This window comes from Rattus norvegicus, chromosome 6, assembly GCF_021556685.1.
Source record: "Rattus norvegicus strain SHRSP/BbbUtx chromosome 6, alternate assembly SHRSP_T2T, whole genome shotgun sequence".
Lineage (NCBI taxonomy): Eukaryota > Metazoa > Chordata > Mammalia > Rodentia > Muridae > Rattus > Rattus norvegicus.
The window spans coordinates 96,408,255-96,435,614 of record NC_141539.1 but is presented as its reverse complement, the minus strand read 5'-3'; the positions used below and the strand labels follow the sequence as shown (position 1 = coordinate 96,435,614).

Genomic DNA, 27,360 nt, shown 5'->3' with positions numbered 1-27,360 from the left:
TTATACCTCTCACACCAGGCAGGAAATGGTTAATGTTTCACTGACAGGGGAGAAAGGCCTTCTGGGCTGTGGACAAACAAAAGAAATTTCAGAAACTTCAATAATGGAGCAGTACCAGTACTGTAAGATCAAAGATCATAGTAAGATGCTGTGAAACCCAGTAAAACTTTTTAAAGTATGCTTCAACAACACATGTATGCTGACTAGTTTCAGCTGTCAACTTGACAACATAGCATCACCTGGGAAAAGAATCTTAGTACCAAATTATGTACATGAGGTTGGCCTGTGGGCATGACTGTGGGAGGAAGGGGTCTTGATTTTCAATTGATGTAGAAAGACCAAGCCCACTATAGGTGTCACCATTCCCTAGGCAGGGGTCCTGAACAGCATAAACGAAGACATGAGCAAGGATCCATCATGTACTTTGTTCTTTCTCTGCTTTTCCCTGTGGATGTGAAGCTTTAAGTTTCAACCTTGACTTCCCTGCAATAATGGACTCTAGCCTGGAATGTAGGCTAAATAAACATCTTCTTTCCTAAGTTCCTTTTTGTCAGGGTATTTGTTATAGCATGAAGCTAAGACAGCATCTTACTTACATAATGTTAATACATACCAGAAAAAAAATCCAGTAGTACTTAAAGAAAAGTTAAAGAACAAAAATAAAACAAAACAAAACAAAGAAACCCTAGCAGCCAGAATTCTGAAACTCAGTCTTTACCACTTAGTCTAAAATTACCAAGCATGCTAACAAGTTGGAAAGATGCTATCCAGTTTAAATAAAATCCAGTCAATGAAACTGGCTGCATACATGATTAAAATGATGGAAATGATGGTGGGTGGGTGGGTGAGGGAGCACCCTTATAGAAGATGGGATAGTTGGTTTCTGGAGGGGAAACCAGGAAAGGGGATAACATTTGAAATGTAAATAAAAAATCCAGTAAAAGAAAAAATTACAAAAAAAATGATGGAACTACTAAGGAAATAAGCTTAAAAACTATTTTAAGGTTAGGGAGATGGCTCAACAGGTAAAGCATGTGCTGGCTAAGGGCAAAGACCAGAACTCAGATCCCCAGAACCCACACAAAAGCTGGGAGGGCAATGGGGCTCCCCTGCCATCCTCAGCACACAAGTTGCTTTTGACCATTGTGCTTTCTCACAGCAATAAAAACCCTAACAAAGACAAGGTCCCAGTAACAGAACTCAGGTCACAAAGCATCATTTACCCTTTGAGTCATCTCACCAGTCCCCCAGATGGACTTTAAATATAAGTGTATAACTAAACACCAAGTAGGAGAATAAAAGAAGACAAAAATTGCTGATATGAAAGCCAATAAGGGAGTCTATAAACCCTTCTATGAACAGCACAGCACATCTACTGTGTTCACAGCAAAGGCTCACAGCTGCAGAACACTTATTCCGAGTGGTTACTGTTAGTGTAAGTCACAGGTTGTGCCGGACGGTTTGTGTATACTTCCCAGAGTCCTTCATATAGATGATTTTTTGTTTACATTTTGTAGATGGGGACATAGAGGCTTACAGAGGGCAACTGAGTTGTCCCAAATCACATAGCTCGTTAGTAACAGAACTCTTGACTTAGATTATACTTACTGCCCAAGGAACCCTGCAGTCTCATAACCGACTCACGAAAGGAACCTAAACACGTTCTAGTGTCTTTAAAAGAAGGACTTTTTTTTTTTTTAAATTATAGCTTGAAAACCTTGAAGGAAGAGTGGGGGAAAAAAAACCCTCACAGTCGCTGCTGCCGTTGCCATGGAAACCTGAAAAGAGATTACATACACATCAGTTTTACAACTCCATCTTTTAATAGGTGCAGAATATAACCACAGGCTACCAATTCCTGGTGGAGATCTCCCAGAAAAAAAATCTATCTAATCAAAAAAAAAAAATCTCATCATCTTCTCTAATACAAAGATCCCAATTCATAGACTAAGCAGAACTCTCCCAGAAAGAGAGGACAGCGGTTCCCTCTTTTGTGACATCCTGCCTACTAGGACAGGAACCAAGACAAGAAAAATTAAACAATATTGAAAGGAAAGACACTCAGGTGCAGTGCGGTTGATACCCACATCAGCAGCCGACTGAGAGGCTGTGGGGAGGGAGATGTGTACAGCAGCTTAAGGAAGTGCTGATACGACTGAGGAAAATGGTGAGTGGCCCTACCCCTGGCAGCCTACCTCATTTACCACAGCAGTGGTCACTTACCTCAGCTGGGATCTTTATGGTGCTGAGGTAAGCCACTGTCAACAACGTCAGCCATCACAGGGAGATGGGATTCTGAAATCCAATAAAGTTAACCAAGGTGAACATCTTTGCTTGTCTAAGGTTAGACCCTTAAGCATAGCTCTTTGAAAGCAGGTTTGAAAAGTTATAGATAAAAAACTAAAACAATAACACTAAGGAAAGTAAAACATGGTTTGCTGGGCCTTTTTTAAATGACCTTTGACTTTGGTTCAGTTAGTGGAAATGATTAGGTTGGTTTATTGATTAAGAGAGGGCTTGATTGAAGATGATAGAGAACTCAATGTAAAAATGGCTTAAACAGCACAGAATTTTCTTCCTCCTGGAAAAGTCTGTGTAGTCCTTCGGTGGCTCTGCCTTCATGAGATGCCACCACTCTCAGCACGGGGCTTCCTACTGTGGGGATAATCTCTGGCGTGCTGTGTGGAAGCATCACCTGTCAATAAGAGCTGATGGCCTATTAGCAAAAGACAAGAAGTAGAAGGTGGGAGTCCCAGCAGAGAGAGAGAACTCCGGGAGAGAGTCAGTGGTGGGAAGATTCGCCCCAAGTTGTGGGGAAATTAGACATATGAAAGCAAGGAGAGGGAACCAACCATGTTGCAGACACAGAATGGTTTAAATGGGCTATAAGTCACAAGAAAGTAGGGGAACTAGCCCAAGCTTATGGTCAAGACATTTATTCAGAAATAAATAGGTCTCTAAGTTGTTATTGGGGAACTGGTGAGGTGGAAAAGCCCACTGTCTTAGTTAGGGTTTCCATTTTTATGAACAGACACCATAACCAAGGTGACTCTTATAAAGGACAACATTTAATTGGGGCTGGCTCACAGGTTCTGAGGTTCAGTCCATTATCATCAAGGCAGAAGCATAGTACATACAGGAGGAGCTGAGAGTTCTACATCTTCATCTGAAGGCAAACAGGAGAAGACGAGCTCCCATGTGGTCAGGAGGAGGGTCTTAAAGCCCAAGATTCAGTAGCATACTTCCTGCAGAAAGGCCACACCTACTCCAACCAGGTCACACACCTCCAAATAGTGCCACTCCCTGGGCCACGCATATTCAAACCACCACACCCACCATTATATCCAACACCTAATTCAAGGTGGCTGTACATTCTGTAGCCTATATATTCATGGGGTAATGTCATGTATCTCCAAAGTCAGTAATGTCCTGTAGATCCAAGAGTCATGTCAGAAGGTAAGAAAAGAAAGGACGACCTTTTACCCATAGAAGGACTGATCGAAAGTTCCATACTCTTTCCTACAGGCATCCCATACGTTGCCTACGGGCAACATTCTCTGTGGTGTGCTCTACCTCTGTGTAAGAAAGACCCACATACTCTGTAGACATAACCAGAGATGCTGCTCTTGAGATAGTCCAGGGCTACAGCTTTAGGCTTGGTTGATTGATCCATGTGTTCATATATTTACCCAAAGCATATCTGTGGGGGGATACTTGTGGGTACATTGTGTGGGGGTACATGGGGTACATGTATGAGTATAGCTAGAGCTTACTATCAGGTCTTGTCACTCAAAAGCTAGCTATCTTTTTTTAGACAGGGTCTCTCATTGGCTTGAAGGATAGACTAGACTGACTGGCTTGTCAGTGACTTCCCAGTACTGGGAACACAAGCACAAGGCACCATGCGTGTGACTTTTTAAAGTGTAGGTTCATTCAGATCATACTAGAGTGGCAAGTGGTTTGCCCACTGAGCCATCTCTTCAGCCCCTCACGCTGTAATTAGTAATCGCATGGTGATTCACCTTCATTTCGCTCACTCACTCATTCAGTGCATTGTGTTGCTGCTAGAGTTTATGTAGGCCACACGTATGCAGGTGCCCACAGATGCCAGGAGAGGGCGTTGGATCCCTGAAGCTAGAACTGAGTGCTGCCTGTGATATACATGCTGGGAACTGAACCGGATACTCTGTGAGAGTAGCATGTGCTCTTAATCCTTGAGCCATCTCTTCAGTTCTGTGTCAGCCTTTCTGCTAGATTCTGGAAACAGAGAAAGCCAACAGCAAGACCGAAGACAGCAAATCACGTCAACGCAATGTGGAAAAAAAAATTTCATAAGGTGAAAAACAAAAGTACCTAAGTTTGTCAATTGCAAGGGAAAGCCTTCAAGGAGTCCATGGTAAAGAAGACAACATCTCACCTGATTCTTAAAAAGACAGGACTTGGCTAAGAGTACACATAATCCTTGGGGGGAATAGGAGAAAAGTAGAAGTAGCTAAGGAGCGCCGTCATTCCAGATGGAGGGATAGGCAAATGCAAACGCAAAAAACACCAGCAAGTACAACATGCTAGGAACACTTGGCCGTTCCATGAGGAGGAGATCGGAGGTAAAGGCAAAGAGCCAGAGGGAATGAGAGTAAGTGAGACTTGAATACAGGCCGAGTTCCCACAACAAAGGCTGGAGACCTTGTCCATGCATATCTTCACAGTGGGAACACTGGAAGAGCCTAGGAATACAGAGCTGAAGAGTCTGCGTTTTGAAATACTAATCTGGAGGGCATGGAGAAATGTGCAAGGCACATGGAAGGCCTCACCGAGAGCAGAGCAGTTGCTCGTTTGTCAAGCGTTCTCTGAGCTCCAACTCCACCAGACCCTCTGTGATGTGGTAAAAACATCAAATGCAGTGAACTTGCAGACCCAGGGGCACTCAAGGAGCCGCAGGAAAGAGACGCACAAGCAGGTGTTAGCTGTGTTCTGCACGGTGTGAGAAGAGAAGGAAGGCGGTCACAGAGGGGACGGGACTTGGTGCTTAGCTCTCCTGGAATGAGATCCAAACATCTTCAGAGAGAAGTGAACGTTGGTTAGTGAAAGCCAAAACCAGCTCTGACACAGGGTCAGGAGCTGCAAAAGGCATCCCTGGTTGTCTACGGTACCTAGAAACGAAGAGAAACATGATAAACGTGTATCTGAGGCTCAAGGGACCAGGGTAGATAGTGAAAAATCCATCTCGGATGAGGACAGAAAGAGCTGGGGAATCACGTGATCGGACGTGGTTAGTCGCAGAACCAATCGCCTAGGTCGGCAGAGATGAGAGGGTGCCTAGGCAGAGATGAGAGGTTGGTTAGCAAACTGTGAGCGTCTGCTTGTTCTGTTCTCACCCACATACGCTTAACTACTCTCTTTTGCCACCCAGGGACCGCTGTTGCCCGATCAGCGTCCGCTTATGGTCAGGCTTCCAACTGGATTCAACTAGGAAAAGGAACAGAAGAGGGCTGTGTGGGAAGAGTGATGTGACCCTTCGTTTTCTTACTTAGCTTCCAGGTTCTCTGCCTGTGACCTTGTTCACACTCACACCAGGCGGTCTTAGTGTTACAGGGCTCCTGTCCTTCTCCCAAGCTGTTTCCTGCACTGTCCTGGACTTCTCAGAACCACTGCACTTCCCCTCTAGATACCGAACTGGCAAGACAAACCAGCAAGCCACAGGGCATTACATTAGTCCTTGTCGGTTCCCCACACCATGCTCTTAGTTAACGTCAGTCCCTTTATTAAATTCTCAAGTCATCTCCCAAACCACGCCAAACCGTTTGGTGCCAGAATCCTGACTAATATAATTACTTAACGCCGCCCTCACTTAAATCCCATTTCTTCCCGTGTTTTGAACCTTTAATGGTGTAAGCCACACAAATTCCTAAAAGAGTGAGTAAATCTCAGAGGGTTCCTCTCACTCGCTGCTCTCGCTCAGCTTGTCAAAACAGCAAACTGAGGGGCTCAGAAGAAATCAGAAACTGAAGGGGGAAATGACAAAATTCTTGCTACTGACAAGTTTACAATGTAGTTGGGAGGGGGAGACAAACTTGTAAATACACAGCTAACTTTGGCCCATCTCCTGAGTCTGGAATGTAAGCAGATAGTTCAGACTCCATAAAATCCACTGTTTCTAGTGCTGGGTGACATAAGGAGGGGGTGCGGCGGTGCCTTGAATCTCGCCATCCTTTCCGACCCAACCAGGGTAGATCATAGTCCAAGTGTGGCTTTCTGGGATTCATCTTTGTTTTCAGAGAATGGGTAACAATGTGGGATGAAAAGACACCTCTAAAAGCATCACCACAGACACATGCAGCTCCAGGTCTGTTGTTCTTTATCCGAAGAGTTTCCTAAGGCGCACCATGCTGTATCAAGAAGTGGTAATTGAAAGACATTCTTATGAATTGCTATTTTTGTGGAGAAGGAATATTCACGTATTTTTGTATTTTTTTTTAGCCAAATCGTACATTTCTTAGTCCCATGACACTTCGGAGTGTGGAAGGAGTATTTCTACACCTGCCACACAGCTGGTTCTGAGGACTGCCTGCATGCTCCCAGCATGCTGTGGGATTAGTTTCCATACCAACCAGTGTAAGGCTATTTCACCACATCTACCCAGTCAGGGAAAGACACTAATAGAAGAGGCGTATAGGAGGGAGAGCAAGGGACAGGCTGAATGATTGCAGTCAGTTATTAGAAAGCAACTTATTCTCCATAGTATTGCTCTGTGACACGAGAGAACGGGAGGCGGAGTGCAGACTGCTTTTTGCTAAGAGCTCAGGGCTATGTTATGTTATCACATTATCTTGCCAGCATCCTTCAGAAAGAAAAGAAGTTCGTACTTTGCAGACTGGGAAGCAAAGGTACAGGGTGACAGAATGGTGGTCTATGTACAGGGTGAGGAACCACTAACACCAGAGTAGGTTTCCAGCAGCTCGCCTGTAAAATCTGTATTTCCTGACACTTCTGCTTTAACTCTTACCTTCATGTTTTTATTAACTGAACCATGGTGGAGAAAGTTACCAAAAAGGGAAAAAAGCACAAAGAACAAGAAAAAAGAAAGAAAGCATATACATTGAACTTGAGATTAAAAAAAAAAAACTATTTTTTTTCTAGGTGAAAAAAAAAGCAATCTCAGTTTTGGAGTAATGGAAGTTTAGTCCACTGGTGTGAGACATATTTTTGACTCAAGGAAATAATAATGTGGTATCCAGCAAGCCATGATTGACAGGCAGAGGGCGGGAAGCACAGGAAGGCGTGTCCTGATGAAAAACAAGCTAAAATGGCAGCTTGCTTTTTAACCTGTCTGGAAGATTCTGCCTTTGGCCTCAGCCTCCACAGACAGAGAAAACTATGAACTGACCCCAGCGAGGTCTAAAAATGTGTCTCAGGTGACTGCGACCAAGGAAACACGGACAAAAGGCTGATGCATTTCTACTGATCATGAGACTTTTCTCATTACATCACTCCATGGGAGAAGCTACATTAAAAAAAAAAAAAAAAGGACACTCTGGACAATGAATGCAGAAATTCCAGAGTCATTTTATGCCCTTGATCGCCTTCCAAAGTTAAACCAATTATTTCAAGTCAACAGCCAGAGACACGCTAGTGCCAGGTGCTTTCTGAACCCAGAGCCTGGGTTGATCTCACCATGACGTCCTATGTTCAGAATCTCCTTTGCAGAATAGAATATTAACTTAGGCCTGAGGAAACTCTTGGCCCTTATCCTGAGGACCACCCTGAGGTTTGTAATTCCTGCTTGCCTGAGTAACACAGGCAATATACCTACTATGTAATGTAGGCAACACCTAATGTGTAATTCAGCAAAGTAATATATATAATACATTTCCAATCCAACCCATCCCACTGGAGCACGGGTCTGAAGCTAGGCTTAAGAGGGCCAGTTGGTAGCTTATGGTGAACATTAGTCTGCTAATAGCACTTTTCCTGCTGGCAGCAAGCAAAGGCCTTCTCATGATTTCCAATGTACCTGTCTTTATCAGTACTTGATGCCAAGCTCGTAGGAGTATTGTGAGGAGACATTCACAAATACCCATTCATCTTGATACAGCATGGACAATACATACAAAATTAAATTATTCTATACAAGTATAGTATAATGAACCCTTGAACTTGCAATAGGAATGTGGGTCAAGAGCTACTTACAGGACCACAGGTCACTCAAAAGTAGCTGAATCACTAAGAAGCTAACCCCAGCATAGGTGAGCACACATCAAAGCTGAATCCCTGAGAGCTTCCTGCATAATTTATAGGCAGCTTAGTCAGTGAGTATCCTCTCTCCTTACAATTGCTACTGCTCCACACAGTCTTTGTGAATCCTGTGACTTCTGGGAGCTTCCTAAGCCTTGTAAGTTTCATTTACTTCCTGGGCCTTGTTTGTTATACTTGTTTCCTGAGTCTTATGAGCTCTCCTCCTCCCTTCAGGAGGAAATGTTTACTCATGACTTGTTCTCTGGTTGTCTGTCTCCACGTGGGACAGAGCTGCTTGTCCTGTAAGCCTCTTCCTTCACATTCGCAGAGAGTGCACATGGGTTGGGGAGAGGGAGAACTGAAACTGGTCACACTGGGGCTTCAACAGGGTTTCATCAGAATTCTCCAATTAAATGGTTTCTAGAAGTACAGGGTAAGGGTCTTTCTGGATAGAGTAGATAAATAATTGGAATTAATTAATTGGATAATAAATTGGTAACAGTGAACTTTGGGAGCATATTTAAGAAGGGACAACTTTGCCTTTCTGTGCTACCTGGGGATGGGTCCATATGGCGCTGTTCTTGGTTCCCATCGTACACAATGTCTGGAGCCCTTGATGTCCTGCAGATGAAGGAGGAAGGTGTCCTCAAGTTCCTTGCTGCAGGAACCTACTTAGGTGTCACCAACCTTGACTTTCGATGGAGCAGCATATTTACAAAAGGAAAAGTGACATCTACATCATAAACCTGAAGAGGACCTGGGAGAAGCCGTTCTCGCTGCTCGCACTATTGTTGTCATTGAGAACCCTGCTGATGTGAGCGTCATGTCTTCCAGGAACACTGGCCAGCGAGTTGTGCTGAAGTTCGCTGCTACCACAGGAGCCACTCCCACTGCTGGCTGCTTCATACCTGAGACCTTCACTAACCAGACCCAAGCAGCCTTCAGGGAGCCATGGCTTCTAGTGGTGACCCATCCCTGGGCTGACCACCAGCCCCTCACAGAGGCCTCGTATGTCAACCTGCCCCCATTGCTCTGTGTAACACAGATTCTCCCCTGCACTGTGTGGGCATTGCCATCCCATGCAACAACAAGGGAGCTCACTCAGTGGGTCTGATGTGGTGGATGCTGGCCCAGGAAGTACTGCTCATGCAAGGAACTATCTCCCGGGAGCACCCATGGGAGGTCATGCCTGATCTTTACTTCTACAGAGATCCAGAGGAGATTGAGAAGGAGGAGCAGGCTGCTGCCGAGAAGGCTGTGACCAAGGCATTCCAGGGTGAATGGACCACACCAGTGCCTGAGTTCACTGCTGCTCACCCTGAGGTGGCCAACTGGTCTGAAGGTGTGCAGGTGCCCTCAGTGCCCATCCAGCAGCTCCCCACGGAAGACTGGAGTACGCAGCCAGCCACTGAGGACTAGTCAGCAGCTCCCACAGCGCAGGCCACTGAGTGGGTTGGAGCCACCACTGAGTGGTCTTGAGCCACTCAGCAGACACCTAAGTGAAAGAAAAAAAGGTGGGAGGAAAATAAAGTTCCTAAAAGCTGAAGGGAAAAAAAAAGAAAGGATAACGTTGAATATATTATAAAAACAATTTGGAAAGCACACTTAAGTATAATGAAGCCTGAATTTAAACTAATCTTCCTCAGCTTATTAGAATCACATGTCAGCTATCCCTTAAACTCAGAATGCTACTTTGTGAAATAAAACGATTAGATGACAGACAAGATTTAAAACACTAGTAGTAAATTTATACCATGCGCCAGGCTCAGGTTGACCTCTGCCATGTTACAGGTGCGAGAGCAGAGTGAAAATAGAAACAGTAACACACTTAAAGGATTCTGAATGCACTTGCAAAGAGCTCTGTGTTTCCTTGCTGCTTTGGGTGCATTGCTAGGAGCATGGGTAATCTTTTTATTATACCCCTGCCTCATACAGTCTTTTAACATGCTGCTCTCCATTTGTCTGGCATAAACACAGGTCCTCCCCATGCACTGAGATGATAAACTAGCAGTTACAAAGAGCTGGCTTACCAGACAGCGTGTTCTGGCATAGCTAACACCGTGATTTTTCTGTGGCTTAACATATTTTCAAGAGCAATTCAGCTGCATGCTCATCTCCAACATAAAACTCCTTTCACCAGCTATAAAAAAAAAAAAATGAGACAACTGCTTCTGTGGAAGTCCTCAGACAAAACTCAGAGGGCTATCCCTCCTCCTCAGCCCCAACATGGCTGCACTAAATCCAAAAATGTATGTTTCTGTGAGCACAGTTGCTGATATCGGAAGAGTCTTAAGAGTGTTTAAGACAAGACTGTATCAAAGCATTAAGATCATCGACCAATTTTCACTGGCAGAGCATCCAGGACACGGATCATATCCCCCACCCCCATGCACTGTGTTAGCTCAGGTCCCTCCAAAGTCCAAAGTGATGTTTCCAGACACTCAGTCCTGTAACCCAGTTAGTCATTCTCAACCTGTGGGCCATAACCCCTTTGCTATAGGACAACCCTCTCACAGGGGGGTCATATATCAGACAGCCTGCATTTCAGATATTTATATTGCAATTCATAACAGTAGCAAAATTACAGTTATGGAGCAGCAAGAGAAATAATTTTATGGTTGGGGACCAACACAACATGAGGAACTTTATTAAAGGGTCGCAGCATTAGGAAGGTTAAGAACCTCTGTCCTAGAAGTAAACAAAACATCGGCATGTAAGATTTACATCTTAAGATAACCTTGGATTAAACTTTCTATCAAAAGACTGAAATGGCCTAAAAGGTGTAAAAATGCAATCTGAAAATATCAATAAAAGTTTAAGAGCAGGCAGACACACATGCACTCGCGCGCACACCCCCCCCCACACACACACACGGGGGGGGGGATAGGTCAGGTTTGTTAAAAGGAGGCTGGATAAAGGTCTCAAGAGGACGGAACAACTGGCTAGGTGTGTTTGCGTAACACTGGAGCACCAGAAGGCATGAGCAAAATTACAAGCACAGAGAGGGATAAGTAGAAGGACAGTACTGGTGGGGAACCTTCAACAATGGGCACACAACCACACAGAATGCTGAGAAGGAAATGCTGGACTGGAATAGCATTGTTAACCACAGGGCTGGTGGATGAATGGAAGGTTCCATCAACAGCTGGATATGTACTCCTGCCCAGTGTTCATGGGATTTTTCTCTAGGGTAGACTTTTTGTTAGGTCACACAAATCCTATCAAATTTAAGACTGAAAAATATCTAATATTATTTCAAACTACGTGGATATGGATCTAGGAATACGAAACAGGTACACTTTTATAAAATTGGCATATGAAAATAAAATTGCATGTTTCTTAATGGGTCAAAGAAGAATTCAAATGAAAATATTAAAGTACTTGAAATGAATGATTACATAAACACAGCTTACCAAAACAAGGGGGTTGCTGTAAATGGGGTGGGGAGGAGAGCTTCCAACATTAAATACCTACTTCAGAAAGGAAGTCATAGACCAGAAAAACAAGTCTACCACCATGCCTCAAGTAACCCAAAAGGAGAATAAATCAAATTCCACATTAGCAGAAAAAATATTTTAAAAACATAAACAGAGAACAGAAAAAACCACTAAGTTTATTGACAATATAAACAAACTCTAAAAAAAAAAGTAAAAGACTTAAATGAAGCCAAAATTAAAAATCAAGAAGTTACAATAGACATATAGGACATAAGTGAGCATGACAACATATTTAATAGCCTACATGAAATGGATACATTCCCAGAAAAAAAAGTATCTTACCAAGATTAAATCAGTAGTAAAGAGCCTAAGAGGAAGAATAATAGATAAGATACCAAACAATTAATTTAAAAACCTTCTTCAAAGAAAAGCGTCTGGAGCAGAAGACTTCAGTAGCTGAACATTCAAAAAGAATTCATGTATTATATCTTAACTCTTTCCAGAAAGAGAGTTACAGAAAATACTTTCAGAAACATTTTTTTGAAGCCTGATAACTATGCCATTCTGATATCTATGCCAGACAAAGATAGCTTAAGAAAAGAAAAACACAGCTTGATGGTAAACATCAAGAGAAAGAACAAAATATTCACAATTTATTCCGGCAACACATCAAAAAAGGTTGAACATCACAACTGAGTAGAATTCATAATGACCTACAAAACTTATCTAACACATGCCAGTAAGTCAGTGTGATTCGTCACACCAGTAGAGCACGAGAGAGAGAAAGAAAAAGATCAACTGATAGAGAAAAGCATTTGGCAAAGTCCACCCTCCTTTCTCAATAAAACCTCTAAATTCTTAAGACATAGAAAGACAATTATTCAACATAAGAAGACTCTTTATGCGGACTCTGTAGCTCACATTATAACCAATGAAGAGAAACAGAAAGCTTTTGCGCTGCAATCCAGAATAAGAGTAGCATCCCAACTCTTAACATTCCACTCAGTATTGTTTTAGAAATAGTAACAAGGGCAAACAAATAAATGGGCAGATCAAAATGGAAGAAGGAAAATCATATTTATTTATAAATGACATAATGATAGTTTGAGTAGATATTCCACTCAAAGAAGATATGAAAATTCCCAAAGATATATAAAAAATAGTTATCATTAACCAGTAAAGAAACTCAAATTAACTCCACTCCGGAATAACACCTCACAGCTGTTGGGATAGCCATTATCATAAGGTTAAAAGAAAACATGTGTCGGAGAGAAACTGGAGAAGGGGGACTCATGCCCACGGCCAGTAGATTTGTACAACCACAATAGTAGACAATATGGAGGGTTGTAAAGAAAGGAAAAGTGTGTCACCATAGATCCCAGCAACATCTCTCTTGCCTATTAACCCATCCCAAAGTGAATAGCAATATTGTTTATACCAATCAAGATATTAAAACACCGACAGAGAATGGATAAGGAAAATGTGGTACACTTATGCAATGGCATCTTATACCGTCTTAAAAAAACAAAACAAAACAAAACAAAAAAAAACAAAAAAACAAAACAAAACAAAAAAAAAAAAAAAACAAGAAGAAGGCCTTGCCTTTTCCCACAACACAGACAAGCCCAGAGGATATTACATTAAGTGAAACAAGCCACACCCAGAAAGAAAAATACTGTGTGATCTCACTTACTTAAGAATGTCTGTTTTTGTATCATGTTTATTTTCCAAATTTCTTGTCATGAACATCCGTTCATTTTACGATGAAGCTTTTAAAATTCCGCGTGCTTTGGTTCCTCACATATTGACTTTTACGGGTTTACAAATATCTGAAATGTTAACTGAGCTCTAAAGGGTAACTGAAATAGATGCAGCTTTAGCCAGGATACTTGGGTAGTGAGTTCTTCTTCAAGGATCGCTGCACACGTCACAGCAGGCGGTAGGGAAACTCCCAAGTTGCCTTGCGGGAAGAGACCAACCCAACAGCTGATCACGATCAGCACCAGAGACCAGCTCAACCTGCTAAGAAAACAATTATTCATCTCTTCAAAATCCGTAGTCTGTGGCTGTGAAATCTACCCGCCTTGCGGGGAGGGTGGAGAAATCAAGCACCTGCGGAGAATTTCAAGCTGACCTCTCTCATGGATGGCTTGATCTCAGAGAAGACACAGCAGGACAGCCACTGTCATTCCAAGCCATCTGTTTGTTCACCACATAGCTGGTCTGGTTATGCAGGACAGCAGTAGGAGCACAACACCCTGGGCTTTTGTGGTTCATTTCTGGGGGTATGTTCTAGCAACACCTTTTTACTAGGTGTGTCCTGCCGGATGCGCCATCTTGTAATGGAGTATGTGAGGTCAGCTCCTCACATTGGGAGAGACGGGAAGGAGGGAAGGGGGAAGGAAGACGGAGGAAAGAAGGGTGACCCAGATCCTTGTGGCTACAGGTAGCTATGAATATCATGTAAGGGATAGATTACTATAGGACAATTTGTCCAATCTAAGTGGGCTGCTTATATCAATATCAATTGGCTCTAAGTTCTTTGTTTGGGTGTTTGTGGGTTAAGAATTTACTCATGTAAATCTGACTGATAAATTACAAGCCTCTAGAGTTTTGATTTTACAGGGTTACTGAGATTTCTGACAGCTAACTCTGAGATGGGCGGTCGCTGCATGGGGCTAGCCATGGAGGCAGTGAGAATGCTGGGGCCAGACAGTAGATGGCACTAATGGGGGATGGTGCATACTTTTTATTATTATTTAACAACAACATAAAAACGATTGTGACTTTCTCTCATCTCAACTACAAACTACTGTGAAATCTTCTAATTAAGCAATAATGATTTTACTGTTTTGGTTAAAATTGGCTTTTGTGAATTAAAAAAACATCAAAGTTCTGGAATCAAGAAGAAAAACTTCTAACCCCAGAATGACCACTGAGAAAATCAACAACAACGTTTGCTTCTCATGACTTGCTGTCTTTTTAATGGGGAGCTAAGAATATCTCCCCCCAAAACTAGCAAACACATGACTGGTAAATCTGAGGATTTTGTAGCAAAGGAAAAGCTTTAACAAAAATGTTTAATGTAAAAATGTAATAAACCATTTGGACCAACTGTATTGTCTCAAAGTTAATGTAATAAACTATGTAGCTTGATGTGTTTTCAGAAATGTGTATAGCTGTTGATATCACAACAACTGTGGTACAAGTCACTTCTGTAACCCCAGAAGACTCCCTCTTCCTTCCTTGGGGACCATTATCATTTCAGGAAGCCACCAGTTTAATACTCTCAGCACACTAAGTACAGATTATATAACTGGCTGTCTTAGGAAATTCATCAACACCATCATGTGTAGAAGTAGCTGATTCCTTTAAACAATTTTCCATTTTCCATGCTATCCGTTGGTTAGTGTGTATCACAATTTGTGGATACATTGTGTTAAGGGGGTGCATCCAGGTGAAAGTACTCTGATTAAGTCTAAAATAAACATTTTTGCATAATCCTTTTATTATATGCCATTTCTCTTGAGTAAAAGAAAAGGAATAAAGCTGCTGCATCATAAAGTTATAAATTTAACCTTGCAGAAAACTGTCAAATATCTTTCCAAAGTGGTTATAGCATACACTTCCACAGATGAGATATGAGTTTCAGTTTCTCTATGTCCTGGAACACTTGGCATATTATTAGTCTTATTTTAGTCATTAAAATGAGTTGTGATTTTAATCTGCATACTCTCATACATGCTAACAGTGATGATAAGCAACTTTCTAATGTTAATTTTCTAACACATACCTTATTTTGCTAAATGTCTGCTTAAGTCATTTTTTTTGGTGCTACTGGTAAAGAATTACCCCTTCATTATTCATCTGTAGGAGTTTTAACATACTTTACATAAAAATTTTTCATCTAGTATATTTATTAAAGATATTTCTTAATATTTGGTTCTGGATTATCTGTTCTTTTTCTTAGCGATCCCTTTTGAGATGTAGAATTTAAACATTTTGACAAAACACTCCCACTTTCTTATGGCTCATCTAGAAGTTCTATAATTTTAGATTTTATGTTTTGGTCTATGATTCTCCACATTCATCATTGTTAGTGTAATAGAGAATTTGAGAGGTTTTTTTTTAATTTAAATATCACTATTTATCAAAAAGGTACTCTGCTGGAAGAGACAATGTACCTATTGACATAGTGGCACAATGTTAGAGAAGTAACCAATCATTTCCTGGTTCTATTTAAGCCCATCCCACAAGACAAAACTCTTGTCTGGTTCCATTAACTTGGCCAAAACCCCATGGTTGGTTGTGTTTTTATCCTAGAGGAAAACCTAGTACTATGTGCTAAATGAACACAGTAATAAACTGACCCTTTAGTTATTATCTTTATACCCATATATTTGTATATCTCTCAACCTAAATGGATAGTTTTCTTTTTATAGTATGTGGTGATTAACATAGAAAACCACAATTAGTCAAGGATAAACAGAGGCTAATAGACTGAGGGTAGGACATTATATTCTACTCTCTACTCTCAGGGTTCATTGATCACCACAGAAGAGGGGACAGAAAAGCTGTAATAGCCAGAGGTGGTGGACATCTGTAGCAAAAGTATTTGGTAGACATGACAGCATCACTGCATACAGAACTCACAGCAGCTATGATTGCCCGCATAAGACCTGCACAAGATCAAGCCAGCCAAAATCTCAGGAGGCCACACCCTAGCTGAGAGCCACTAGCAATTTATGGCTGTCAGAGGAGGGAGAGTCTGTTTATCTGGTCTGTGGGCCCTGAAAAGCTACCTGTGCTTTGGTAGATTGTCCTCTAGTCATGCACACACACACAAAGTATCATGTGGATTCAAGGGTTTAAAAAAAGATCACATGAAATCGGGAGGGGAAAGTGGAAAGGAAGAAGGTCAGGAGTTGGAGATGAGACATGTGCAGGTTTAATCAAAATATATTATATGAATGCATGAGATTATCGAGCAATAAAAGCACAGCCAAAACAGTAGGAAAACAAGGACTATCCATTTCCTCCATGAATTAACTTGATGCTTTTATAAAAAAATTAGCTGTTAGCAAGTATATCTCTAAATTTCACTTTGACTCATTGATCTAGTTCATGCTGTTGTGCCAACATAACATTGTGATCGCTTAGTTTCCCATTAATTTGAAATCAAATAGCAGAAGTTTTCCAGCTAATTCTTCTTGAAGAAAATCTGTCTTTACATTTCCATATAAACTACAACCAGCTTTTGCTCATAAAGGTTTCCTGAGGGGATTCTACAGTGTTGCTTTTTCATTTTATAGTATTTTATTTAGCTTCTCTCTCTCTCATGTGTGTATGTGTGTGTGAGTATGTGTGTATTTGTGTGTGTGCATGTGTGTATGTATATGTGTGTGTGTAATGTGTGTTTATGTGTGTGTCTGTATGTGTGTGTCTGTGTGTGTGTTTTACTGTCAATGTGTGTATATATGTGTGTGTGTCTCTCAAGTGTGTGTATGTGTGTGTATTTATGTATATGTGTGTATGTGTATGTGTGTGTGGTGTGTATGTGTGTGTGTGCATGTATGTGTGGTGTGCATATGCATGTGTCTGTGTGTGTTTCTCTGTCAATGTGTGTATGTTTTTGTATGTGTATGTAGGAGTGTGTGTGTGTGTGTGTGTGTGTGTGTGTGTTTCTCTGTTAATGGGTTTGCTCCTATCATTTCTTGAAATTCCTCACCTGCTTATTGGAACACACATTTTCTCTTAACCAGCTCTTTAATACATTTGTCATAGTTATTTTAAAGGACTCTTTTGTTTGTTTCAGCATCTGGATTGAACCCATACATGAACTCCTTTCCACTGAAGGATTTTCTTTTAGCCATGTGCCATATTCTCTAGATTTTTATATGCTTCATAATTTTAATCATATGTAATACATAATATCAAAATGAACACTAGAAAACAAAACTGGCGCTTTAATAGAGTATGTGTGGACATAAATGTTTACACGTGTCTGAATTTTTTGTATGCATAGATGCACACATATATTTATTTATATGTATATTCAAATATGTCTCATGCTTCTCATGAGAGTTGATATCCTTCAATGGTGTCCTAGAACTAAACTCAAAACTACCCCACACTGTGATCTTGAGCATGTAAAAACATGAGACTTCAAACTGCCAGCTATCATCTGTTTTCCTAAGCCATCTGCAGATACAAATTAATTAACCCAATTCCCGTGCAAAATAACCACTGGTTCAGAGCGACTACCTTTGGGTGCGCCATTGCTGCATTGTTCCCAGTAGCTGGGACGTCGTCGAAAGTTCAGTCATACTCCCCTGCCTCTCCCAACAGACCTCTCTTTCATCTCTCCATATTCAGCTGCTAGAGAAAGGGACTTATTTATCTCAGTGTTATGGAAAGAGCTTGGTGTCAGGAGTTCAACATCTTCAGACTGTGTTAGTCATCTACTGCCCATATGATGCGCTTCCTGCCCCAAGCACAGCTATTTAAGGCAGTAAACACTTGTTATTCTGAGGATTCTAAGGGTCAAGAGCTTGAGCGTGGTTCAGCTGTGAGATTTTGGCTCAGGATCGCTCCTGACGTTGCAGCTGCTCTGTTAGTAGCGGCTACAGCAATCAGCAATCGGAAAACCCGAGCCCAGCTGTGGATGTAACAAGGGGGCTTCAGCTCCTTGCTGGCTATTGGCCAAAGGTCTCAATTTCTCATGCCAAGGTCCTCTTCAGAGAAATGGTCGCAGTGTGCCAACCTGATGTGCTCCACAGAACAAATGCATCAAGAGAGGAATGCCGCAAAAGCAAGCCAAAGGAAAGCAATGTTGTCTTTTGTAACCTACTCTGGAAACCATCAACGCTTGGTTATTGACCCATCCCAGTACGATATGGGAAGGAGCTCAAGAAAGGCTTTGTATCTGCCATATGTTGTCGTGTTCATGCACCAATCCCAGTACACAGTGGGAGGAAACACAGAGCCATAAATATCAAGTGACTGAGACCCTGGGGGACCATTTTAGCAGTTGGCTACACAGGTTTTAAATAACACGATTTGTTTGCTTATCAGCCATTCCCTCTGGTTTCACTGTTAAGCAGGTCTTTTACATACTCTTGCACTTTGATCAACCCATCACAGGATGGTATCCAAGCAACCACAGTGAACGTATAGTCTACTAAGCAGCCCCTGCTAAACTTTCAAACTATGCTTAAAAGTTAAGCTCAACCCTAGGTCTTTTATTTATGCCCACATCAGCCGTAAGACTGTGGATCTGTCATGTTGAAACCATTAGAAGTTTCCTGGCACATTTTTCCTGGATTAGATTTCCAAGAGAACATACTCTATATCGTGTTCTGTAGAACACGATTCTAATAGTGCAAGCCACTTGAAAGGCTAGAAAGGCGACAAAGTGTAGCACTTCGGACACAGGTCCTAAGCTGGAAATAGTGGTGTACACCTCTAACCCCAGCACTTGGAAAGCAGAGACAGGCAGATTTCTGTGAATTTAAAGCCAGCCTTGGTCAACAGAGTGGGTTCCAGGACAGCCAGAGCTATGTACTGAGACCCTGTCTTGAAACAAAACAGAAAGACTCAGGTCCTACAGGCATAGTGTCCGGTTTGCAAATCCAAGCCTGGCATTACATTCCTTGCCGTACAGTGGGCACACCTGACAGCTGCTTTACCTCTGTTCTCTGACAACAGGAGTGTCGCCGTGCCAAGTTCTCTTGCCATCAGTACCAGGAAGTGTTTGTGTCTCCACTGAGCCCACTGGGCAACAGAGCTATCAGCCGAGATGCCACTCCTGGACCAGTCCCTCTGCTCCTCTTCCTGTGTAAGGAAACCCTTTAAACTGCAGGTCATGCTTACAAGGTGTTCATTTCCAAAGACTGTAAGCAGCAAGGGAAAGCAGCAAGCTCATATATTGCTAAATTTTGAGATTGATTTTGAGAACGTGTTGCTTAAGGGGTTAGAGAAGGGGTTTGTCTGGTTGAGTGCTGGCGTAACCAGCATAAAGCCCTGGGGTCAATCCCTAGCACGACGTAAACTAGGCATAATAGCACACACCTGTATGGCCAACACTCAGACGGTAGAAACAGAAGGATCAGAAGCTCAGGGTCAACCTTACCTACATCAGTTCCGTGCCAGCCCAGGCTACATGAGTTTCTAGTCTTTATTTTGTTGTTGTTTTGTTTGCTTGTTTAAGTATAGCAATTAATAGAACAAGGCATTTTTGAAGCTGGTTGCAGACTTCAAACATTTAGCTCCAGGTTTCCCCTTGTCTGTGCCCCCAGAAGTTAGCAAATCCGTGACCTGAATTGAAGTAGCAGTTTTCATGTGTTTGGCATGTTTCACGAGTTCCCACTGAGATCCCAGGAGAGGTGGGGTGGCTGGATTGTGATCAGAGGCTTCTATTTGTCACCAGCTGCAATGACTCTCTGCTTAAGTCTGGAACAAGGTCATTACTCTCAGCCTGTCACGCACAAGCGCACAGCGGGCTTGCAGAAGGCTCATTAGTATTCAACACATTCCATCAGCTAAATTTGCTATTTCATTTAGAATGCCTCTGATTGCATATATATATATATATATATATATATATATATATATATATATATATATATATTCCTGAGCTCCTCAGAGAAACGGATGCCACTATTAGTAAGCTGACAGGCAGTCGAGCACACATTAATGCATTTGCCATCTATGCATATTGCCAACTATGGGGGGAGAGTTATTAAAAACACTTGGCTATCAACCATGGATTTGGTTAGAATCATTTAAGCTATCGAAGTACTTTTAAACAAAAGAATTGGAAATAAATAAATCAGTGAAAGAAGATTTGTGGAGAGAGGAAGAGCACTTAAATAAGTTAGAATTTACTAGATATGATTTATTTTGCTCTGTAATTATGCCTATATAAAAAGTAAACAATTACAGATCTTTTAAGGCTATAAAAAGCCTTCGCTTGACCTCGGACATTGACTCCTTCTGCTGCCCAGGAAGCATCACACATTTTGTGAACCTGATACTTTTATTCAAACTTAGTATGCACCTTTAAAATACAATTAGTGTTTATGTTAATCATGCTCTTCTCTACGTTTCTTCAGACATGATGGACCAAATGACATTTGTCCTACTTCCTCACAAAAGAAGCACGTGAAGAGTCCTCTTTTATGGGCTGGGAGAGAGGTGTACGATTTATGCTTCTACCAAGCAAGCTACTAAAACATGGAAATTTATGATTTTTGCCCTCTAGAAAAACCTCATTAAGCTCCTTGAAGAAATGCAAGCCTCATGAGCAGTAATCAAAGCACATGAAGCCTCCAGAGTGGTTAACAGAGCCCACTTCATCAGACAATCCCACCAGGGACAGAGTTGCCCGGGGACATGCTTCTTACTGAATTCATTATTGAAACTCCACTGCAGAAGTCACCAGGCTAGAAATCCCCCATGCTAGAATGTTCCACACGCTTTCCCAAGAACACACTGACCTTTTGTTATTGCCAAATTCCCAGGAATCATCATCACGGGCAGCATCTGGAAGTACCCCACACCAGACAGATCCATGGACAGAACGATCCAAACATAGAACATGGCAGCCCCATCACCAAGACAGGATTCTGTACAATAGAAACCTTCCTGTGAGTCACCGTAATTAGAACTGCAGCTCCTGTGGGCGTCGTCACGCAGCACCTAGGCCTTCTCTATTTCGTTTTGTTTCTTTGGTTTTTTGTTTTTGTTCTTGCTTTGTTTTGGGGGTGAGGGTAGGGTTTCTCTGCGTATCCCCAGCTATCCTGGTCTTCTCCGTTTCTACTAAAAGACAATTTGGGTGCATGAGTCTGAATGAAATTGCATTTAGCCCATGAGGAAGGTGTGTCCTTTGTGGAGAATGAGCAAGAAGTATTTTGGTTTGCAGAACACACTGTGGGGCTGTGTCGTGATTATTTTTTTTTTGAATTTTACATATATATGTGTTTGTCTGTGTGAGTGGACACCATGTGCATGCTGGAATCAACAGAGACCAGAAAGGGGGTCAGATCCCCTGGAACTGGAGTTGCACAGTTACGAGCATCCGATGTGAGGGCTGGGTACCAAACGTTCTGCAAGATCGAGGAGTGCTTTTAACCACTGAGCTATCTCTCCAGACCCTCTCCACCCCCACCCCACCCCATCTCAATTCTTTACAGCTGCTGTGACAAAGTACAAGAGGAATAAGCCAGCACAAGGGCTGTATGTCATCATCTTGGAAGTGACATGTCTTAAATCACGTTGCTACCAGGGCTGTGCTCCCTCTGAAACCTGATGTGGACGATCCCTCTTTTCCTAGCTTCTGCCATTTGTCAGCAATCCTTGGCACTGCTCAGTTTGAGGCTGCATCACCCCACTTTCTGCCACTGTGGTCCCACAGTCCCCTCGTCTCCTGTCTTCCTTTTCTTCTGAGGCCATCAGTCATACTGATTAGCACCCAACCTCATGCCCTCGCTTTAACTGGATAACGTCTGCTAAGACCCAATTACTGAGGAAGGTCACATTCACAGGTTGTGGGACCAGGACATTGATCTGTCTTTTAGGAGATACTGTTTAACCCAAAATAGACCACTTTAACTGGAGGAGTCTGCAGTACTACAGGGAGATGACACAAGATACAAACCAAGGGAGACTCGGTGGCGGAAGACAGAGGGAACTTCGTTAGTGAAAGAGTATGTGCCTTGAGTGGATTCATCAAGCTAGGACAATAAGTAAAATGCGGTGAATACATATCAGGTAGAGTCACGGGAAAGGCACTGCTGAGTCTGTACTGTGGTGAGGGCTGCGACCACATCGCAGTAGGTAGCAGCAAGTGTGGGCTGGTTTCTCCAGTCAGGTTGGACATAGGATGAACGCCATTAGACAGCTCAGTGGCATTTTAAGGCTAACACTGGTGCTCAGCGTCTGAAAGCACTTAACCCTCAAAGGTGATCCTCCACAGTGAACAGTTATCGACTCAAGCATATATCGATCATGAAGAGAGCACTGGAGACAGACACCTCCAAACTGGTAGTAAAGAGAGTACTAGAGTGCACGCTGCCCCCATTTTTCAACTGGCATTCCCTGCCCTGCCTGTCACGGGAAGGGCTGAGTGTAGAGATGACTTAAGGCAAGATGGGCTTGCTAAATATGCACCGTGGGGAGGATTTGTCCCTCTATCGCTTGTCACAACTTACTCCTGGTAGCTGGATGAAGCTAACTGAGCCCATGGTGCCTGCCCATGGTATCAAGGGCCTGGTAAGATTTTCTGGGGTTTGTAGCATATGTATATCGTATCATGTGTCACTTAATGACAAGGATGTGTTCTCAGAATGATTCGTGTGTGGTAATGTGTGTGAACGAGTATGGTACATGCACACGGGTGTGCTCAGAGGGCTAAAGGATGTGCCACGTGTCCTGCTCTGTCAATTTCCACCTTATTCCCTCGAGACAGGGTCTCGTAACTGAACCTGGAGCCGGGCTGACAGCTAGCAAGCCCAGTGATCCTCTGATCTGTCCACCCCCCTCAGCACATTACCGGTACAACCTACCACATCCAAACTCTTAAATGGATGCTGGGGGTCCTCATGCTTTGGTAGCAAGCACTCTTAGCTCAGAGCCATCTCTCCTGCCCCGAGAATGATTTTCTCATCACATAAACATCAGTGTGCACTAATGGGAGATGTGTGAGGCCACTGAGGCACTAATGATGTATTGTCTGATAATAACGTTTTAAAATAAGAGCACATCTAAACTCATAAGGACAGTACGGTACATAAAGCAGGGTCGTAGCTGTTCATTATTAAGTACTGTGCCTTGTTCACAGTGTGCTGAACTCCTACATAATTGCAGCACAGTAGGTCATCCGGCATCACAGTAGGTCATCTGGCATCACAGACATCATGTGATTAAGTCATTGTTCTAGGACGCCAGGATATAATAGGATTTTTTTTCAGCTCTGTTACCATTTAAGAGATAAGCTTCATATGTGTGGTCTTCTGTAACCAAAACATCATTACGAGAGGCGTAACTGAGTGCACACAAATTTCTTTTTAATGAATTGGCTCACATGATGGTGGGAGGTGACAAGTCCAACACGTTAAGGTAGCCTGGAAACTTAGGCGGGAGTTGAGTCCTAGTCTTGAGGCAGAAGAATGTTTTCTTTGGGAAATTTTAGCTTTTATACTTAGGGCCTCTAGCTGATTGTATGGGGCTCCACACATATGACTGGAGGTAATCCATACTCGAAATCAACGGATTACAGATGTCAATTGCATCCACGGTGTCTTCACAGCACTGCTTTGAGGCTTGAGTAAATGATGGCTGGAGAGCAGCCTGCCAAGTCAGTGTGTGAAAGTGACAATTATGCTACTTTCCTCCAAACAACCTCAAGAGACCACAAACTCAGAGGAGGTGTGTCAGCTCCTGGGGCAGCCACCATGAATGTATTACAGGTCAGTCGTGGACTTGGGTGCTCATGAGATGCCATTTTCCTAGGAAGTGTCCCCTGGTAGATGGAGTTAAACCACAAAACGCTGTAGCACGAGTAGCTCAGAAACTAACAGGCACTTGCATTCTTTCGAAATGTGAAATCTGAACCGTAATATACACTGCTTGTTCAGGTATAAGACAAGATCGTATTTACTCTATGCATAGTGCGAAGATAGCTGATCCCAGCCTAAGGCAATTTGTTCATTGTCTTGTAGGAACGATACCTGCTCCTGTCTGGAGAGGTCATTAACTTCCTACCCTCTTGGTGTAGAGTCTTCTACACTTGGATCTGCCTTTCTCAGTATGCAGTAGAACAGTTCAGTTATCAAAGGATTGCAGCATCGCGTTTGTCTGTGAGTGTACGGCACAGACAAATGACGATGAAGGGTGAAGTGCAATTTCCTGAGAAAGACAGCCGACAAAAACTGAGACTGCAAAAGATGAGAGCTTTATAACCACAGCATGTATTTTTCTATATTACTATCACAGAAAACTCCACGAATAGGAAAATCATACAAACCAAGCAAGGATATTTTTCCATATCCACACACTGGGCCCTTGGGGGTATCACCAGCTCAAGAATGCTGGATGCTGTTAAGAGCTTTAAGGTCCCAGATCATATCTCAAGAGACTTTGGAAGTCTGTGAATCCCACATACGCAAACTGAACCTCTCCAAACCCGGGCATTAAATGAGGCTTATGGTCCTTTCCCTAACCATGTTCCTTTCCCTTACCCAAGATTTTATTCTCCCAAGAAAGCTCTTTAAAAAAAAAATTGAAATGACATGCCAGGAGAAAGGGCAAGCCACCGTTGAGCATCCAGTGCTGTCTTTCATAATTTGTCCTTTCAAGGAGGAAAAATGGCTCTCTTTCCTATTCACTGCTGCTGGGTTTGTTCAGAGGCTAAAAACAATACAAACAGCATTTAACATGAATGACAGAGGAAGAAATTCTGGGGTCTCCTTTCTGGTTTCCCTTTGCCATCTCCGACCCAAGGCTGTGATTAAAAGATGTCAGTCAATTACATTTCAATTTTTCTGCCAGCTGCAGTCATTGTAACATTTTAGGCACGTCCCGGGAAGAATAGCTTACTGAGTAAATGTAAAATCTGTCATTAGACACTGAGACGTAGTCGGCGGCACATCTCATTCCTTCTCTGCGATCGTTTATTTTGGCACGTTAGGCTTTTGATATGTGCGCTGCGCCAGGGCCTTTCCATGTATCTCATAAAATATAGTAATCTTCTTACAGTGGTTTCAATAATTTTATTACCAGGTCCTGAGGAGAGGGGGAAAAGGGGGAATTATGAAGGAGATTAGTTTTTACATAAATATTTTATAATATCTATTTTCCATTTCTTGTCCCGATACTTTATTACCATGGACTCTTATTAATTCCATGCTTGATATAAATTAAATGCGAGATTTTGATGTGTGTGGTTGCCAGGGCCTTGAGGGCATTAGAATCTCTTCTCTAACATTACAATTGCTTAACTTCTCCCAGGATTAATTTGTCTAACCACAGTCCCCGAGCTACCCAAGAAAGGGGTGATTTAGAGCTGGAATAGCCGGCTTCAGATGTGATAAGGCATAACCTCTCAGTTATGCACTTGGTGGGAATTCAAAGGCACAGTTCACCGGGAGACATTTTCTGAAAGGACTGTGAAATTGAATACGGCCAAGTGCCTCACTGTTCAGAAGGCGATGCAGTTGTCCAGGGACTTCATTACTTGCTGGCAAGTCTGTGCGAGGTTGGGATGTGAGAGAAGGTAGGGACACTCACAGCACCGCCGGTCCCACTTGTTAGCAAGGAGCACAAAGGGTAGCTGTGGCAGTCAAAAGCAACTCTGTCTTCCTCCAGGATCCGGGCAGGCGTTCTCTCCTCCACCCCCAACCCTGTCCTAATTACCATCGTGACGTTGATGGGACTGACTGCTGTCACTTTCCCAAGCCCTCCCCACCCCCAAGATAAAGATAAGTACAGTTAAAAATGCTTAAACGAACAGGATACAATTAAGAACACGGACAGTGACAGAGGACTTGGGGGAAGGAGATAACACCAGGCGAGCAGGTCTCAAAATGACTTACAAATCAGAAGAATGTGACTAGAGTGTCGTAAGTAATTTATAAGCCTCCTTCTAAAGGAAACAATTATCCTTGACACCCCCATTCCCCAGTTAAACAGAAGATACGGATGCTCATGGCTACGTGCGTGCACACACACACACGCACACACACATACACACACATACACACACATGCACACACATGCACACACACACACGTATTTTACATTTCTACACACACGTGCACATTTCCTACTCATGCGAGGTGCCCTTCATGGTCAGCTGAAGCCCTTGGTTCATTGATTCCACTTACATGTCCTTCTGCGATGCAGGCTGAAGGAGTGCTCTTCTGGGATGGTACAAGGCTTGTTCCAGAAGGAAAATGACAGAGGGCAGACAGCATTGCGGCTTTGACACTGTCAGCCTGACAGGGACGTGGATTATGGCCACTCAAGCTTTATTTTGTGAAACAAAGTGCATATCCAAACCTGCAAGTCAGGAGGGTGGGAAGGGACCGTTTTCCCACAAGAGGCAACCCTGACAGTGACACGGAAGACACTTTTGGAAAACAAGAGAATTTAGGAGTAAAATAGAAAGCTATACTAAACTCTTTTCATTGCCTATAAAATTCTATAAACCGAAAGCTGTTGCAATCATGAATGAAACAGCAAAGTTCAAATTGGCACTTAGTGTGTGAAATGTTCTACAGACACTGAAACTCCACTCAGCGTAAGGGAAATATTACGAAGCACAAAGGCCACGGTCTGGGTACTCATGTTACAATGCAGTTAGGCATCCCCTGCCTGCAATGTGACAGGCGAGTGACTAACTTCTCCCTAGAACGTTCCCTGTCGAAGCTACTGTACTCAGACCTGCCTCAGTCAGCTGTCACCGTGTTTGGCCTTTGCATGGATGGAGCACGTCATTACAAATCAGGCCCATTTGTTTTGCCCAGCTCAGGACACTGAACGATTTACAACCTGGCTCCAGCAAGACCATAAAGACGAATGGTGAGATCTTCCAACAGAGAGATTCAAACAATTTGGAACAGAAGAGCGTTGCTTTTCAAAGACATTTTTCATTGACATTGAAACAAATTCAAGAAAACGACTTTGATGTGAC

General features: G+C 42.7%; 1 long non-coding RNA gene and 1 pseudogene across 1 annotated transcript; one reads left to right on the top strand and one right to left on the bottom strand.

Moving 5' to 3' along the window:
* Positions 1-1,668: 1,668 nt before the first annotated feature.
* Positions 1,669-13,584, bottom strand: LOC148005301 (uncharacterized). Its single transcript, XR_015623108.1, has 3 exons — positions 13,363-13,584; positions 2,224-2,295; positions 1,669-1,778 (listed from the first exon to the last, which is right to left on the bottom strand). It is a non-coding gene; the product is annotated as an uncharacterized LOC148005301 (long non-coding RNA).
* Positions 8,833-9,711, top strand: LOC103692653 (40S ribosomal protein SA pseudogene; annotated as a pseudogene).
* Positions 13,585-27,360: the final 13,776 nt, after the last annotated feature.